Source organism: Zalophus californianus, chromosome 12 (assembly GCF_009762305.2).
Source record: "Zalophus californianus isolate mZalCal1 chromosome 12, mZalCal1.pri.v2, whole genome shotgun sequence".
Taxonomy (NCBI): Eukaryota; Metazoa; Chordata; class Mammalia; order Carnivora; family Otariidae; genus Zalophus; species Zalophus californianus.
Window position 1 is genome coordinate 88,982,269 of NC_045606.1, and position 17,034 is coordinate 88,999,302.

Sequence of the window (17,034 nt, forward strand, 5' to 3'; positions counted from 1 at the left end):
TTGGGAAAGAAGAATCTTTGCAACAAACAGTACTGGGAAAACCGGGGGGCCAGATGTAAAAAACCAAAACCAAACCATCAAAAAGCACCTTAACCCTTGCCTCACATAACCTACAAAAAGTAACTTGACATGCATCAGAAACCCACATAGGAGAAGTGAAACTATGAAGTTTCCAGCAGAAGACGTATGAGAAGATCTTAGCAACCTTAAATTTGACAAGGATTCTAAAATAGGACACCAGTTAAAAACGAATTAATTGGATATACTCAAGAAATATTTTTTAAAGCCATCACTATGACAGTGAAAAGGCTGGGTCATATACAGGGAGATATTTGCAAAACATACAAACTTGCTGCTCTGTAGACATTGATCAAATCAGTAAGTTTAAAATGTGGCTCCAGCAGTAGCACTACTGGCTATTTACCGAAAGAATACAAAAACACTAGTTTGAAGGGGTATATGCACCCCTATGTTTGAAGCAGCATTATTTACAATAGCTAAGTTATGGAAGCAGCCCAAGTGTCCATCAGCTGATGAATGGATAAAGAAGTGATATACATACACACAATGGAACACTCAGCCATAAAAAAAAGAATGAAATCTTGTCATTTGTGATGACGTGGACCGAACTAGAGAGTTTAATGCTAAGTAAAATAAGTCAGTCAGAGAAAGACAAATACCATATGATTTCACTCATGTGGAATTTAAGTAACAAAACAAATGAGCAAAGCAGAAAAAAATAGGAAGACAAACCAAGAAACAGACTCTTAACTACAGAGGACAAACTGATGGTTACCAGCGGGGAGGTAGGTGGGTGGACGGGTGAAACAGGTGATGGGGATTAAGGAGGGCACTTGCTGCTGCTTGCGTTAATAAAAATCTAAACTGTCTATCACCTATTTTACTGAGAAAGTTGAGGCCATTCACTTAATCCCATGTACTTACCTTGCTCCACCTTTCCCTTCTTCTCTCTTGCCTCAGAGAATAAAGTAGCCCTCTTCCTGCTGAAGGCTGATGCCACAACCTGTGTCCTGGATCCCGTCTCCAGGGGCTTGCCCATCACTTCTCTCTCTCTCCCCCTGTGTTCAACCTCCCGCTTCTTACCCTTAGCACACAAACACATTGTCTCTCCCACCATTAAAAAATGTTCAACAGAACCTTCCTGTGACCTCCTCGCTGCTGCCCTTTCTCCTTCCATTCTCATTCAAACTTCTTGAAAGACTTGCTTTTAATCATCTCCCCACCTCTAGTTCCATCTTCATTATACTGCAATTTGACTTCCACCTACACAGTTCTATTGAATGGAAGGCGCCCATGAACACCTAATTGCAAATCCAATGGGCACTTTCTTCAATTCATTATCTTCCCTGACCTGTCTGCTACATCCAGCACCATTAATCACTCCTGCTTCCTGGGAACTTCCCCTTGGCTTCCATGACACAGAAGAATGCCCTGGTTCTCCTCATCTCTGTCCCACGTGGGCTCCTCTTTCTTCACCCACCATCTGACTGTCGGTGTACCCCAAGATTTTGCCTGTTGTATATTCATTGTCTTATTCTACGTGTTCTCTCCGAGCAGCACTATCTGGATGCCAGTCACTCCTCAGTTTCTCTCTTCAGTGCGGACATCTGTCCCAAGCTCCAGACACATATATTCATCTCCATCTGGATGTTCCAGAAGAACCTCCACTTGATCACATCCATAACTGAATTCATCATTTTCTACTTCTGGGGTTCTCTATCTCATTGAGTTGCACTGCCACTCACTAGATGCGGAAGATGGAAGTCTTCAAATATTCTTTGTTTTTTCCTTCATTCATATGTTCCATCTCTCTTCAATCGCCAAGTCCTTTTGATTCTACTTCCTAAATATTCCTCAAGCTATTATCACAGATGCAAGGCCATCCCTGGTTTGTTTCTATTTTTCTCACCAACTCTTTTACTAACACCTTAGTTAAGGCTTCCTTGATTCTTGCTGGATGACTCCAAAAGCTTCCTAATAGGTATCCCTGGCACCCATCTTACCTCCCACAAACCCATTCACTCAACACAGTATTCAGAGAGCACCTACCATATGCACTGATCTGGGGGGTGGGGGAGATAGTGGTAAGGAGAATAGTCATGTCCTTTGCTGTCACTAAGCTTATACTATGGTAATATGTGAGTGTGTGTGTGTTTTAATCTACATTAAATAATTCCAGATACCAGTAAGTGCGCCATAGACAAGATAATAGGATAGAAGCTGACTGATGCAGTGGATTAAATTTGGATATTCAAAGTAGGCCTCTTTGAGTAGGTGACGTTTGAGCAGAGACCTGATGAAGAAGAGCATCCGGGGCGGGGAGAACAGCATGTAGAAGGGCTCTGAGTGGGTGCATGTTCGGAGGATATCAGCTGAGGGAAGAATAGTCCGGGCTGAGGTAGGATTGTGTTAAGCCTTACAGGCCATGGGATGGGTTTGGGAATCTCCAGTTTGACAGGAAGCCATTGGAGGACTTTCACTGGCAGGTAACATGGTCTGGTGTACCTCCAGAGCAGAGTGCTCTGGTTGCTGCATGGAAAATAGGTTGCAGGAGCACACCTGGAATTAGTTAGGAGGTGATTGTATTACTCCAGATGAGAAAAGGTGATGTCTGGCCGAAAGGGGCGGCAGTGGAGATGGAAAGGAGCAGATGGAATTGGAGTATCATCTGGTTGTGGAATCCCCAGGACTTGAAAGAATCAGGATGTCTTCTTCATCCTCCATCAGTGGCTCCAGAGTGATTTTCTAAACACAGCTCAAGCCATATTGCTTCCACTGTTCAAGAACCCTCTGGGGTTCCTCACTGGTGATCAATTCTAAACAACTGTGGCCACAGATGCAAGGCCATCCCTGGTTTCTTTCTGTTTTTCTCACCAGAGGACTTCTCTAGCTGTTAGATGCCTCTTGGTTCCGCCCCAGCATGTGGGCATGTGGTGTCTCTATCACAGTGCTATGATGTATTGAAATCGCCTGTGTATGTGGGCTCCTAAGATGCAAAGGCTTTATCTTGTTGATCATTCTATTTCCATTGTCTAGTTGCCATGCCAGTGGAAATTTGGGCCTTGGACCAGCAGCAGAGGCATCACCTGGGAGCTTGTTTGAATTTGCATTTTAGCAGCAAGTCCCCCTCCCCCCTCCCCCCCCCCCCGCCCCGGGGGACTCCTATGCACCTGACAGTTTTGAGAAGCTGGCTTGGGTCCTGTGGACAGTAGGCTCTCATTGACTGTTGAACAGGACCAGCAACCCGGTCCAGACTCCTCAGAGCTCAACAGTGATCTCCTTTTGTCAAAATAGACCAAAGTCACAAAGTCAGCTTCATGGAGATGGATTAAACCCTACTGGATGTTATGGATGCACTGAACGTGTCTGTCCCTGCCTGGCTGGTGACATCTGCTTCAAGTAACACAGGACCAGTGGTTACATTTACTTCCAGCCTGGGAGCTAGAGTATCAGCAATTAAAGACTGAATTGATTCAGAAGCATCTTCTTATAGAGTACTCTAATTTTTTGTAGAGTCACCCATATAATCTAGCACCTAACTTTTTTCCTTTGAATAGGTAATCCTCTAATTAAGTGTCGAGAACAAACTTCTAAGTACCAAAGGCAGGTACTCTGTGTCCACACATGAACTGCTAGCAACAAATGCACAAGTGCTAATTAACTCATTAACACTTCACTGTTCTCCTTTGAGATGCTCTCAGTTATTTTTCAGCCAAAATAAACCCATAAGGTCAAAAGTTCCCAGTTTTTGCCTTGTTTTTTATGAACGCCCACAAGTTCAGGGGCTGCGCCTCTCCTACCCCAAACCACAAAGTGGGAATAATGGCCCGTTCAACTTCCCGGCTTCTCAGGTCCTCGGGCTGATGAAGATTCGGGGCTCTCACAGGCAGGAATTCTGACATGCTGCCCAGGTGCTGACACTCTGGTCACTCTGGGTCCCAGGCATGGGTGGTCCTCACCAGAGCTGGAGGGTGGCTATGCCAGACACAGGGACCGTGTCTCCTCGGCACCACTAGGAGCTCATGGAATTCCGTGATGCTTTGAACTCAGGGGTGTCTCTTTGGTGTTAACTCTTCAGACCCAAGCAACTTTAACTAGCCCTCCAAGAGACTGAATGTGTTGTCCCCAAATTCATATGTTGAAACCCTAACTCCCACTGTGGTGGTATTTGGAGGCAGGGCCTTTGGGAACTGATGAGGCCATGAGGGTGGAGCCCTCGTGAGTGAGATTGGTGCCCAGAGAGTTCTCTTGCCCCCTTTTCACTGTGTGAAGAGGTGATGGGAAGTCAGCAGTCTGCAACATGGGAGAGAGTCTTTACCAGAACCCAAATGGGCTGGCCTCCTGATCTCAGATTTCCAACGTCCAGAACTTCAGGAAAGAAATGGTTGTTTATAAGTCACTCAGTCCATGCTACTTTGTCACAGCAGCCCTACAGACTATGACCATCCCCCGGAGGCAGATACTTCACCTGCTCAGAATCACTTTCACTCACTCCCTGCCTAAAATCGCAAGTGAAGCAGGAAGTGGCTCTTTTCCATAAAACGCTTGGGAAATGCTTGACCCAATGCTCGACCTGCTTCTCAGGTCGAGGAAGGTCATGGTGAAAATCATATGCTTCATTTTCAGGGTGGGAAAATTTGCTCCCAGAACAGTGGGGTGAAAGCAAGTTTTGGTTTGCTGTTATTAGCATCTGGGTGGGACGTTCCAAAGAACAGTGATGGGGACACAGGGATCTGGGTCTTGTCCTTTGGAACCTGGCAGTGTGACATTCTTGTCACTTGGTCACAGTATTTTCACCAGGTGACCTCTAGCATCCCTTCTCATGCCAACATTTTAGGACTCTGTCTCTATCTTTCCTGGTCTTTTCTGGGGGAGAATCAAAAAAATGAAATAGCTCAAGTTCTGACCCTTTCTGAATGTCTATAAAATCCCAGGGATTCAATAACAAGCAATGTTGTGCTGGTCAATGTTTAACAACTGGCACTGATTTGTAGTATTTGTCAATTTCTGTGTTATACATCATCTCACCAGGGCTGATTTCCAGGCTTTGAGCTGGTGTCCACCTGCTCACAAAATTCCTGAAAATGTAACAGTCAGCTCTCATGAGCTGCTATGAGCTGGCTCCACACCTTTGTGAATAAGCCTCCTTGTCCATTGTTCTGGGAGAAGCAGGACTTACACGGTCAGGGGCAGAGATGCTCACTCATTTTCCTGGCTTCTTGCCTGGCTATTGGGAAAAGTCAGTGTGGACATGAGACAATTGTAGAAGATTGGCCGTGAAATGTGTGGTCAAACACCGAGAATATGAATGCTTCCTGTTTATCGGGATGTCTGACAACTCTCCCAGGGCCTTCTGCCAGAAAGTCATCATCCTCTTATGCTTGTCGAAGGGCACACAATGACACGCAGAAATTGGATTGCCAATAAGAATTGTTCCAAGTAGAGAGATGGAGTCTTTTCCCATGTGCCAGGTGGAAGGAAGTTCGGGAGTGAAGTGGGGTTCAATCAGATGATCAGTGGAGTCTCTCCAGTTTCATCTTATGCTCATTAACTGAAATCAGCTTTTAATTCTGGGCTGGCATCTTTTCCCTACAGGTATGCATTCATCTCTTGTTGCTATTTCTGAGGGCTAGTAGTCTAATTTTTCTGCCTTTGTTAAAAAAAATTTTTGTTTCCGGGATATGCTCCAAGACTCCTATTTTACTCTTAGTTAACTCTAATTGAAAGAACAATGGAGGTCAAGTGTTCCATTCTGTAGCAGCCAGTGAATTATACTCAGAACAATCTTGTCCCCTGGCCATAGAGTGTGTGATGTTTAACTGTAAGAACTTGAAGTACAAAGGGTGTTTTGTACATATTCTGCCTCCTCATGGGGACATCGGTGTCTGGTAGGGTCCAGTCCTCAATGAAGCTGAAGCACCAGTAGACCCAGAGTTTAGCAGACCTGTAATGTCAAGAGGGAGCTGCTTCAGATGCCAAGCACTAACTGTTTTGGTGAAGACTGGGCAGGAAGTCTGGTATAATACATTGCTTGTAGTTCTTCGACTCTTTTGCAGAACAGCATGGAGCAGCCATTAAGGTTCATGGTCACTGGAAACTAAGCAGGTGAATTATAGGTCTATATCAAGGAGTCAAGAAACAGGAACACTTACCCAAATGTAAGAAAACCTTCACATAACCCTCAACCATCCATCTCATATCTGAGTGTTACTGGGCTCAAGGGAGATATGTCAACACTAGGTAAACTGGCTCAGTGAGTCCCATCCTGTCAATGGGCAGACATATACACCCCTCAAGTAGAAACAATCATTCTATCATTTCTGGAGTGTGGGTGAGGACTCCAGGAATAATCTGTGCAGGAAAGACAGCACATTAATGACCCTTTGCAGGAAAGATGGGGATGAAAATTAGGTAGTGTGTGAAATAGTGTTTTAATGAGAAGGGGAATCTACAAAATGGTGCCCATGTTAGGATTATAATTATTGGAAATATTTATAAAGATAAAGTTCGGAAAGGGATACAGAGAAATGAAAATTAAGGTAGGTTGGCAGGATTACAACTGAATATTTTACAAATTTTCCTGACTTTTGTAATGTTTAAATATATGAAATGTTTTTAAAATTTATTTATTTATTAGAAAGAGAGAAAATGAGTGGGGGGAGGGGCAGAGGCAGAAGGAGAAGCAGACTCCTCACTGAGCAAGGAGCCTGATGTGGGGCTCCATCCCAGGACCCCAAGATCATGACCTGAGCTAAAGGCAGACGCTTAACTGACCGAGCCACCCAGGTCCCCCATGTTGTTTGAATATATTTAAATCTTTTGTGCAAAGGGTTTTCCATCTTCAAAGAGAACCAAAGGAGCTGGAATTTCCCTGGAGAAATTGAAATCAGATATAAGGAAGAATTTCTTTGTGGGATAATAAGTCCCTGGGAGATACTTAGAGCAGAGCTGAGAAACCACCTTCAAGAATGGTTCCCTGTCTAACCATGTGGAGAGTGGTGGTGGCCCCTGGAGTTGGGGGACAAACTGGATTGCTTCTGGAGGCTTCTTCCACATAGAGATGGTAGACCTGAGACACGGCACTCACAGAGATGCAAATGTGACACAGTGAATTGTTGGCAGAGCTGTGAACAGGAAAATTTAGGAGGTAGGACAAGAGCAATTTTGATGACTGCTTCAGATTTCCTCAAGATGCACTCCCCCCATTCCTGTCACTGCCCTAGGTCCCTACCAGCAGCCGTAGCAGTTAGGAAGCAAATGAATCAATTTCTTCCTGGGGGTCAGGCTAGCAGGGCAACTTTGCAGGGGCTCTTGCAGTCATAAACATCTTAACCTAAAGGAACACCTTCTGGGTGTAGAGAAGGACAATTAGGGCAGCTTCCTAGAGTGGAGAAGGGTTTTCTTGCCACCACGTACCCCCCCCACCCTTCCTCGGGCCATTCTTCTGCTCTAAGTTCAGAGCTCTCCAATGGAAACTCCTTTTTTCCAGTTAGGTAAGTTGTTTTGTTGTTGTTGTTCTGGAACTTGGATAGTGCTGTGGGCATATCTGGTTAGAAAGATGTTCCCGAGATATAAAGTCCTTCTAGAGAGAAAGGGCTCTTCTCTTCCATAGGGCACATTTGTGTAGCAGGAAGTTCACACCGAGCTTAGAATATGGACGGGCTCTATTTGAAGCTGGACCTCACGACTTGCAAGCTCTCTGAGCCTTGTTTTCTCATTTGCAAAATGAGGATATCAATACCTATCTCATAGGTTATGGGGATGAAGGGCACCAATAAGGTGCCTGGCACTTAATAGGTCCCCTTTAAATGTAAGTTTCATTTAAAATTTTAGGAGTCAACAGAGATTAAATACATATCTGGTGCTCCTGCATTGCTTCTTGTACCTAATCGTGACTCATGTCACTGTTGATTAACACACAGAAGGTGTCAAACAACAGACCTCATTAGCTCTAAGAGGTTGGACATGTTTTGGTGACTGGCACTCCTCACTGTGACACTTGGGTTTAGCCACAGATGTCACCAAAGATTATTTCAAGATAAGTGGGGGCCTCCTCCCCCAGAGCCACTGTGAAATCCTGTGAATATATCTGCTCCTGACCTCAGTCAGGGGCCTGCTGTTGGCTCTCAGTGCCAGCACACCCTTGGGATGAGATGGCTTTTCTAGACTCTGATGGCTGTTCTAGACTCACTGGCCCTTGCCTGCTGGGGAGTGAGGACTGGCAGCCTCAATGCTGCTCACCTAGCCTGGGGGTGGGGCAGAGCATGGAGGCTGCTGAGTAGGAGAGGCTACATTACTGGAGTTGAAGCTCCGCTGGATCTTCTCCTTGTTGGGTGGGGAAGGTCAAAAGAGTCCATTAGAGCAGAATACCCAAGGGCAGCCCAGAGGGTTGGCTACCCTGGATTGATGTAAGACCCCAAAGACTCAGTTACATCTTTCAGGAATAGTGGTTAAGAGCACAGGCTTTGACACCAGATGGACTCCAGCTTAATGTGTGGCCATTTTGTTGATAGGTGACCGACCTTGATCAAGCGACTCAACTTTCTTCTCTAAGCCTGGTGCCTCCTGTGTAAAAGGGAATAATAAGAATAGATTTGCTTCCCTAAGTGATTGGGGGGACTAAGAGGAAGTCAAGCATGCAGCCTAGTGTATGGCACAGTGTAGCAAGCTCTCCATCAAGGTTTTTGGTTCCCTTCAGAACCAGAAACCAAGCTGTTTGTGTCTATATCAATAATTGCTTGATATACTCCCATCTTCCTCACCAAATTGGGGCCACCGTCTACTTCAATGTTGAATTTAAAATGTCCATCTTCTAGAGAGTGGGTGCTCCTCAAACCTTGAAGAATGCATAGCTCTGGGGCCAACCACAGGGTGGCCCAGCCCTCCCCTGCTCCCCATGATTCTGCATGTAAACACAAGCTCTCATACACAGGGTGCAGGGAGCAGGAAAATTCACTCATTCAGCTAATGATTACAGAGTGCCTACTATGTGCCAGGCTCCATTCTACTTCTGGGGAGAAAAACAGATAAAAATCTCTATTTCCTGCAGGTAACCACATTCTAATGTGAAAACAGATAATAAACAAATGAAATAAGAAAGATCTATAGCATATTTAACAGTGGCAAATGCTAGGGAGAAAGGAAGAAAGCACAGAAGGGGAATATGAATATGCGGTGTTAGAGGAGGGCATTGGGTATTGTAGATGGGGTAATGTATTAGTTTGCTCAAGTTGCTGTAATGAAGTACCACAGACTGGGAAGCTTAGATAGCAGAAATTTATTTCCTCACAATTCTGGAGGCTAGAAGTCTGAGGTCAGGGTGTTGGGCAGAGGGGTTTCCTCTGAGGCCTCTCTCCTTGCTTATAGGTGGGGCTCTTCTCCCTGTGTCTTCTCATGGTCTTCCCTCTGGGCCAATCTCCTCTGCTTCTAGGCACACCAGTCCTATTGGAGTACAGCCTACCCGCATGACCTCATTTAAACTTAATTACCTCTTTAAAGACCCTATCTCCAAATACAGTCACATTCTGAGCGCCTGGGGGTTAGTTAGGACTTCAGCATATGAATTTGTTGGGGTGAGGGTGGGGTGGTGGGGGCACAATTCAGCCCATGGTAGGTGGCAAGGAAAAGCCTTACTGATGTGTCACTTTTGAATAAAGGCTTGAAGGAGGTGAAGGACCCAGCAGGTGACTATCTGGGGAAAGAGTGTTCCAGGCCAAGGGAACAGCAGGTGCAAAGGCCCTGAGGTAGAAACATACCTGGTTTATTTCACAAACAGTGAGGAAGCCAATGTGGCTGGAGCCAAGTGAAAAGGAGGAGAGGGGGAGGAGAAGAAGTCATAGAGGTAAGAGGGCAGATTGCATGGGATTGTCATGGTGAAGATTTGTCTTCTCCTTCTAGGGGGATGGAAGCCACAGGAGTGATGTGGTCTGTCTTACAGGAGAACTCTGACCACTGCACTGAAATAGACTGGGGTTAGGGCAGCAGCAGAGGCCACTGCAATAACCAGGGGGGCCAGAGCGAGAGCAGTGTGGGTGGTAAGAAGTGGTCATACTCTGGACATATTTTGGAGGTAGAACTCACAAGATGGTGGAGAGAGTGTGAGAGCAAAAAAACCCTCAAAGCTAACTGCAAGGTTAGCAAATGGAACCAAGGGGTGGCCATTTGTTGAGATGGGAAGACTGGAGGGGAGATGGTTCTTTGGGGGAACACAAGGAACTCAATTTGGGATATGCTGTGTTTGAGATGCCTATAAAAATTCTAAATGGAGGTATCGAGTCAGCACGTCTGGATGTCAGGTGAGAAGTTCTGGTATGCAGGTATGAGTGTGGGAGCCATTGGCATATAGATTTTATTTGAACCATGAGCCTGGACGATATGACAAGGGAGAGAGGGTAAATGGAAAAAGTAAGAGACTGTCTAAGGAGGAACTCTGGGCTTCTCCAATGTTTACAGAAAAAAATCCAGATGAAAGGGGGCCTTAGGGGTCACACTCCTCATGGGCTTGCAAGGTATAATCTTAATCTGAGGTGGTTATTGTTATTAGTCAGACCGGGAGTAATGTTTTGGTTTCTTGTTGACTTAATATAGCTACAACTGTTAGAACTTCTGCTTGCTCATTGACTACTCGTCTTGCTCCTACTTGTCTCATGGCTGGAGTGGGTCATGGACAGTAGACAGTGCTGGCCACACGGATTCTTGGAGTCTGAGACTTGGCTTGGCCTTGCCAGAGAGTGTGCTAAGCACACTTAGCCCACGTAGTTATGAAGCTGCCCATCTCAGTCAGGGACCAGCAAGTCTTTACGTCTCTTGGAGACCAGCCTCAGTGGTTGTGTTAACACAGAGGAAAACCACAAACGTTGCCTGAGGCCTGGAGAAGACCATGAAGCTGCCATTTACACATAGCCCAACCCTGCGGGGGTGGGGTGGGGTGGGGGGAGGCCGCCTGCAGAGGCCACTCTATTGTGAAATGGCAAATTGAGATGATTTAAGTAAACTTGGAGATGCAGGTGGGGGGTTGGTTAAAGCAAGACCTCGTTTGAGCTCACAGACGAGACCTACCCTTTTGCAGGAAGGCCCCCTTTGGTTTCTGAGCTTTGAAGAGCAGAGACGGGTTTTTACAACCAAAACAGGGTTTAGTGTTCTTGTCTGATCTTAGCTGTTGAGCATGATAGGGTCTCAAGGCCCTTCCTGCTTTTCTCTACGGAGACACAGCCCACCTTGTCAGCTCTGAGACTTGCCAGCGAGTGGGACATGGCCTCTGTGTGTCCTTGCAGTGCAGTATTTCCAAGATGAGATGCTGGTGGAATGGTCGGGGGTGTTGGGGTGTAGGAGGTGCACCGAGGTAGCATTATAGAAGGTTGACTCATACCTTTCAAATCTCTTTCAGTCCGTTTGATTACATCAAAAGACCTATCAGGCAGTGTAGGTCTTGAACACTCTTACCCTCGCTCTCTTCCTTTCTCAAGCAGAGAAGGGCACCAGGCTGAGCCCTTGGAAACCAATGGGAACCAGTCAGAACTTGAAATCATTGCTTTGATTGAATTTATTTCCATATTTACTTTTTATTCATCACAAGTGATAGCCTGTTTTCCATAACAAATTCCATAAATTTTTAAGTAAAAAAAAAAAAATGACTCCATTAAAGAAAAAAAATAATGAAAAAATAGTAGAAGTCGTTGTGGTTAAGGCAAAAGTCATGAAGATAGTGAATTTTTTGAAGTTTGGGGAAAATGCTGCCACAGTGAAATCTCATGTCTGGGTGCGTGGACTACAAGTGCACTTAATAATAGAGATTTCTAGGTCAGAAATCTTTGTTCCCTAAGCATTTTGAAGACATTACTCCACTGTCTTCTAGCTTCCCAAGCGCTGGGAAGAAGTCAGAAGTCACCTTGACTTTTCACCCTTTATACACGATTTTGTTTTTCTCTCTCTGGAAGCTTCTAGGGTCTTCTGTTAGTCCTCAGAGCTCTAAAGTTCCATGATGATGTATGTTGGCATGGGCCAGTTTTCATCCTGTGTGCTGGACACATGGCGGGCCTTTTCTTATGTGTATTAGCTCTGGGACAGTTCCTTCTTTTTTTTTTTTATTGAGATATATTTGACAGACTATATTGTGTAAGTTTAAGGTGTACAACAGATTGATATGATACATTTATATTGTAGTATGATTGCCATTGTAATGTTAGTGAACATCTCTGTGATGTCACATAATGATCACTTCTTCCACTGGGAACAATTAAGATCTAATCTCTTAGGAAATTTAATGATTATAATACAGCTGTGTTGTCTGTAATCACTGTACTGTGTACTAGGTCTCTAGGACTTAATTATTTATTAGTTGCTGGTTTGTACCCTTGAACATCCCTCCCATTCTCCCACCCTTCAGTCCCTGGGAACCACCATTTTACTCTCGCCTTTTACAATTGGTTTGTTTGGTTTGTTTGTTTTTTAAAGATTCCACATAGAAGTGATACCATGCAGTATTTGTCTTTCTCTAACTTACCTCACTTAGCATAATGTCCTCAAGGCTCATCCATGTTGTCCCACATGGCAGCATTTCCTTCTCTCGAGGCTGAGTAGTGTTCCATTGTGTATATGTACCACCTCTTCTTTAGCCAATCGTCCGTTGACAGACACATAGGTGGTTTCCGTATCTTGGCTGTTGTGAATAGCGCTGTGGTGCGCATGGGAGCCCGTATGTCTCTCGTCCCCTGTTTTCATCTCCTTTGGAGATAGACCCAGCAGTGGGATTACTGGACAGTATGGTAGTTCCAGTTTTGATTTTTAGAGGAGAGTCGATGCTTTTCTCCATAGTGGCTGAACCAGTTTTCCATCCCACCAATAGTGTGCCAGGACTTGGGGAAAGCTTCCTGAGTATAATAATAATTTTGTTATTTTCTCTTACGTTATTATTATTTTATCATTATTTTTGCTTTACAGTTTTATTATTTTCTGTTTTCTCTCTCATCTATAGAGCTTTTATTAGTTCAGGCGGTAGCTGTCCTCTTCAGGTGCCTCTACTCCTCCTCTTTGTCTTCATTTCTGTTTCCCGAGTGATTTCTGATGTCCTCAGCTCTTTTTTTTTTCCTCAGCTCTTAACACATGTATTTATTGAGCTTTTTATTTCTAGATCTCAGACATTTATTTACCAAGAACTTTTCTAGTTCTCTGAAAGTTTTATTTTTAAAGCATACTCTTCTTTTTTTCTAGATGCGGTACCTGCTTTTTATCTTTCTTAGGACACACATTATTTTTTTGTTTTGTTTTGCATTGTTTTCTTCTCTCTGTATAGTCTTTGTTTCTTCTAAGTTGAAAAACATTTTTTTTTTCCTGTTCGTGTTCTGTTCTTTCATCCTAAATGCTTGTCCTCTAATAGTTGGGGGATCCCTGGCTTGTCACTTTATGATGACAAGGAATTAAAAAGTGATGAGAATAGAGAATACCCGAAAGAATTGAGGAGAGGGACTCAGATGCTTGTGCTGTCAGCTTTCACAGCAGCATTATTCATAGTGGCCCCAAAGGTGGAAACGACCTCATGTCTGTCAGCAGAGGCGTGGATAAACAAAATGACGTCTATACATACAAGGGAATATTATCCAGCTATAAAAGGAGTGAAATTCTGATAACATGCTACCACGTGATTGAAACTTGAAAGTATTATACTTAGTGACGTGAGCCAAACACAAACGAACTAATATTGCCTGATTCCACTTACCTGAAATATCTAGAGTAGGGCCAATTCATGGAGACAGAAAGTTGAATGGAGGTTACCAGGGGCTGGAGGGAGATGGAGTGGGAGTTATTGCTTAATGGGTACAGAGTTTCTGTCTGGGATGATGAAAGTTTGTGGAACTAGATGGTGGTGGTGCTTGCACAACATGGTGAATGTACTTAATGCCACTGAACTGTGAAATTAAAAATGGTCGCGATGGCATGTTTTATGAGACATGTGTTTTACCACAATAGGGAAAAAAGTGATCGGCAGCCCTGAGCCCATTGGTAGGGCTTATGGACTGTGAGCGTCCCTGTAAGGAGTCTGGCTGGGCCAGATCCTGGGGGACCCTGGATTTCAGAATCCTGAGATCCCGCAGTGAAGTCTCTCTGAAGGTCTTACGTGAAGCATACAAACCTGGCTGCCAGTGTGACAGTAAGTCAGGGAAGAAGGTTGGGAGGAGAGAGTGTCGATATTCAGGATAAGTTCCCACTGAGTCTGCTCTTTTTATTAGGATGGCTAAAAACTTCAGCCATGGGGCACCTGGGTGCTCAGTGGGTTGGGCCTACGAGCCTTGATTTTGGCTCAGGTCTTGACCTCAGGGTCGTGGATTTGAGTCTTGTGTTGGGCTCTGGGCTAGGTGTGGAGCCTACTTAAAACAAAACAACTCAGCCGTGCCTGGTGTGCACTGGACCAGAGACCCCTGCCTTACTCTCCAGCAAATGCACAGAGGGGCTGTCATTGGGTTGTGCCGAGGGAAGGCACCCTGAGGTCTAAGTGCTTCCTACACTCATTTCCAGCCAGTCTTCCTATTTTCAGACCTTTCACCATCCTTGCTTCCAGAGCTTCCTGGTTCCGAAAATGGCTGAATCTTTTCAGAGTCCTGAAGGGGAAAAATAGGCTGCCTCCCAGTTTTCTTCACTGCAGCTTAGGAATTAGATTTGGTGGATTTTTAGCCTTTTTTTTTTTAAATCTGTTGTTTTAATGAGACTTAATTTCTTTAACCCATGGCTTATTTATGAGCACATTAATTTAAAACAAATTTCAAGTTTTTTTTTTTTAAAGATTTTATTTATTTGTCAGAGAGAGAGAGGGGGGAAACAGCAGACAGAGGGAGAAGCAGGCTCCCCGCTGAGCTCAGAGTCAGATCTGGGGCTGGAGCTCACGACCCTGAGATCATGACCTGAGCCAAAATCAAGAGTCGGACGCTAACTGGCTAAGCCACCCAGGTGCCCCAGAGTCCTAGACATTTTAGAGAACTTTTTTTTTTAACTTAAGTATAATTAACATACAGTATATATTATGTTCAGGTGTACAGTATAATGATTGAACAGTTATATACAGTTCTCGGGGCTCATCACATTAAGTGTACCCTGATCCCCTTTGTCTATTGTGATCTACTAGATATTCAACTTTTGTTGTGTTGACCCTTGTGTAATTGACCCTTTGAAGTAGGCAAGATGGGATTATTATCCCCATATTATCGACAGGTAAGCAGGGGCCCAGGGAATTGTAAAGATTTGCCTGAAGTCCTGCAGTAAGGCTAGAGCAGAATTAAGGAACGGGAAGGGAAGTGGAGTCCGCTGGTTTAGAGCATGGACTCCAGTCCAGGTGCTTGGCTTGTGTCTAGGCTTTGCCTCTTTACTAGCCATCTGCAAACTTGTACTAACCCCTACATACTAGGGTTGTTGTTGGGAGGTTTACACACATGGCACATGGTAAACACCCGATGATAGCTGACCACTATTATTATTTTTATTATTTCTATTTTTATCTTTTATCCAGCGTTCACAGTGCATCTTGAAGAGAGGAGTCAACTATGTTAAAGAGTACATCTTCAGAAACCTTTGTAGCTACACCTTGGCCCAGCAATTTATATTCTATTCTGGCCACTGTGCTTAGGAGAGCTTATGGCCAGAAAGACCACAATCTAAGTACAGAAAAGCTTTCTGGATGTAATCCACAGGAGGCATCGAAGTCAATTCAGCAAACTCTTTCTGGTGAGCCTACTATGTGTTAGCAGTCCATTCTTATCTAAGAGTTATTTTCTATCTTTTGGGCTTACTGATGTCTTAAACAAGGTAGGTACTCAGAAAAAAAAGAAAAAAAGCCTTTGCAAAATGAATGAGAACAAAAATGCTTAGAACCACAAAGCTGAAAGATGGCCGGGAGAGTGGGAGGTGGGTGAGGGGTTGGCCATCCACTTTATTGTGGATTGTCCTAAATAAAAGGAATTATCTGGGTTGTGCAGGCTGTCAGGTGCTAATCCCTACAATAATCAGCCTCGGGGCTCTCAGAGCCACAGAATCAACTAGCTGGGAGGGTGAGCAGCCAGTGGTCGACGTCCACGGGGCTGTTTGTGTGGAAACAGAGTCCTCTCTTTCTCTTTTGTGGACACACACAGCTGACGGTCTTAAAATAAAGGCTCATGATCGGTCTCTGAGCTGGACACCTGGAAGTAGGCCAGCCCCCATCTCTCTTATTGCAGATTCCATGCTCCACATCGGCCTCCATGAAACCGGCTTTTAAAAAATCTGTCTTTCACTTTGAGTCTTCCTGTCTCCTGCTCTCTGTCACTTCCGGGAGGGTGGTGGGGAAATTGTGCAGTTATTTGTGTTGTCTCCCCAACCCTTCCCCCCACAAAAAAGAGAAGACGCTTGAGGGTCTATACTCCCCCCACATTGTGGGGGGGGGGAGTGTGTGATTTGAAGGGACATTTAAAAAAAACTCTTTTTATTTTGAAATAATTTTAGAGTAAAGTTGTAAAAACAGCACAGAGCATTTCAGTGTACCCTTCACCCAGCTGCCGTAATGTTAACATTTCGTATCACCATTGCACAATGATCAAAACCAAGAAATTAACGTTGATACAATAGTAGTAACTAAACTGGAGACTTTATTCAGATTTAATCCATTTCCACATTCATGTCCTTTTCTGTCACAGGATTCAATCCCAGATCCCATGTTGCATTTAATTGTCATGTCTCTTAATATCCTTCAACCTATGACCATTCATCTTTGTCTTTCATGACCTGGACACTTTTGAAGAGCACTTACAAGTGGTTTCATGGATGATTTGGGTTTGTCTAATGTATTTTCATGATTAGATTGTGGTTCTCAAGGTTCTCAAGTGCTACGAACTGAATTGTTTTCCCTTCCAAATTCATAGGCTGAAACCCTAAACCCCAGTGTACTTGGAGATAGGGCCTTTAAAGAGGTAGTTAAGTTTAAATGAGGTCCTGGGTGTGGGGTCCTGAACTGATACCAGGGGTACCGGATATCGGTAGTTCTTATTACTAGTG

At 44.4% G+C, this 17,034-nt stretch overlaps 1 long non-coding RNA gene across 2 annotated transcripts in view; it reads left to right on the plus strand.

Moving 5' to 3' along the window:
* LOC113911386 overlaps positions 1 to 17,034 on the plus strand; it is a 73,971-nt gene that overhangs the window by 19,871 nt on the left and 37,066 nt on the right. The window contains exon 5 of one of the 2 annotated variants that reach the window (XR_003516454.1): positions 15,518 to 15,732. The exons of the other annotated variant lie outside the window; for it this stretch is intronic. This is a non-coding gene — a long non-coding RNA (uncharacterized LOC113911386). The remainder of the gene's footprint in view (positions 1 to 15,517; positions 15,733 to 17,034) is intronic. 2 annotated transcript variants of the gene reach the window in all.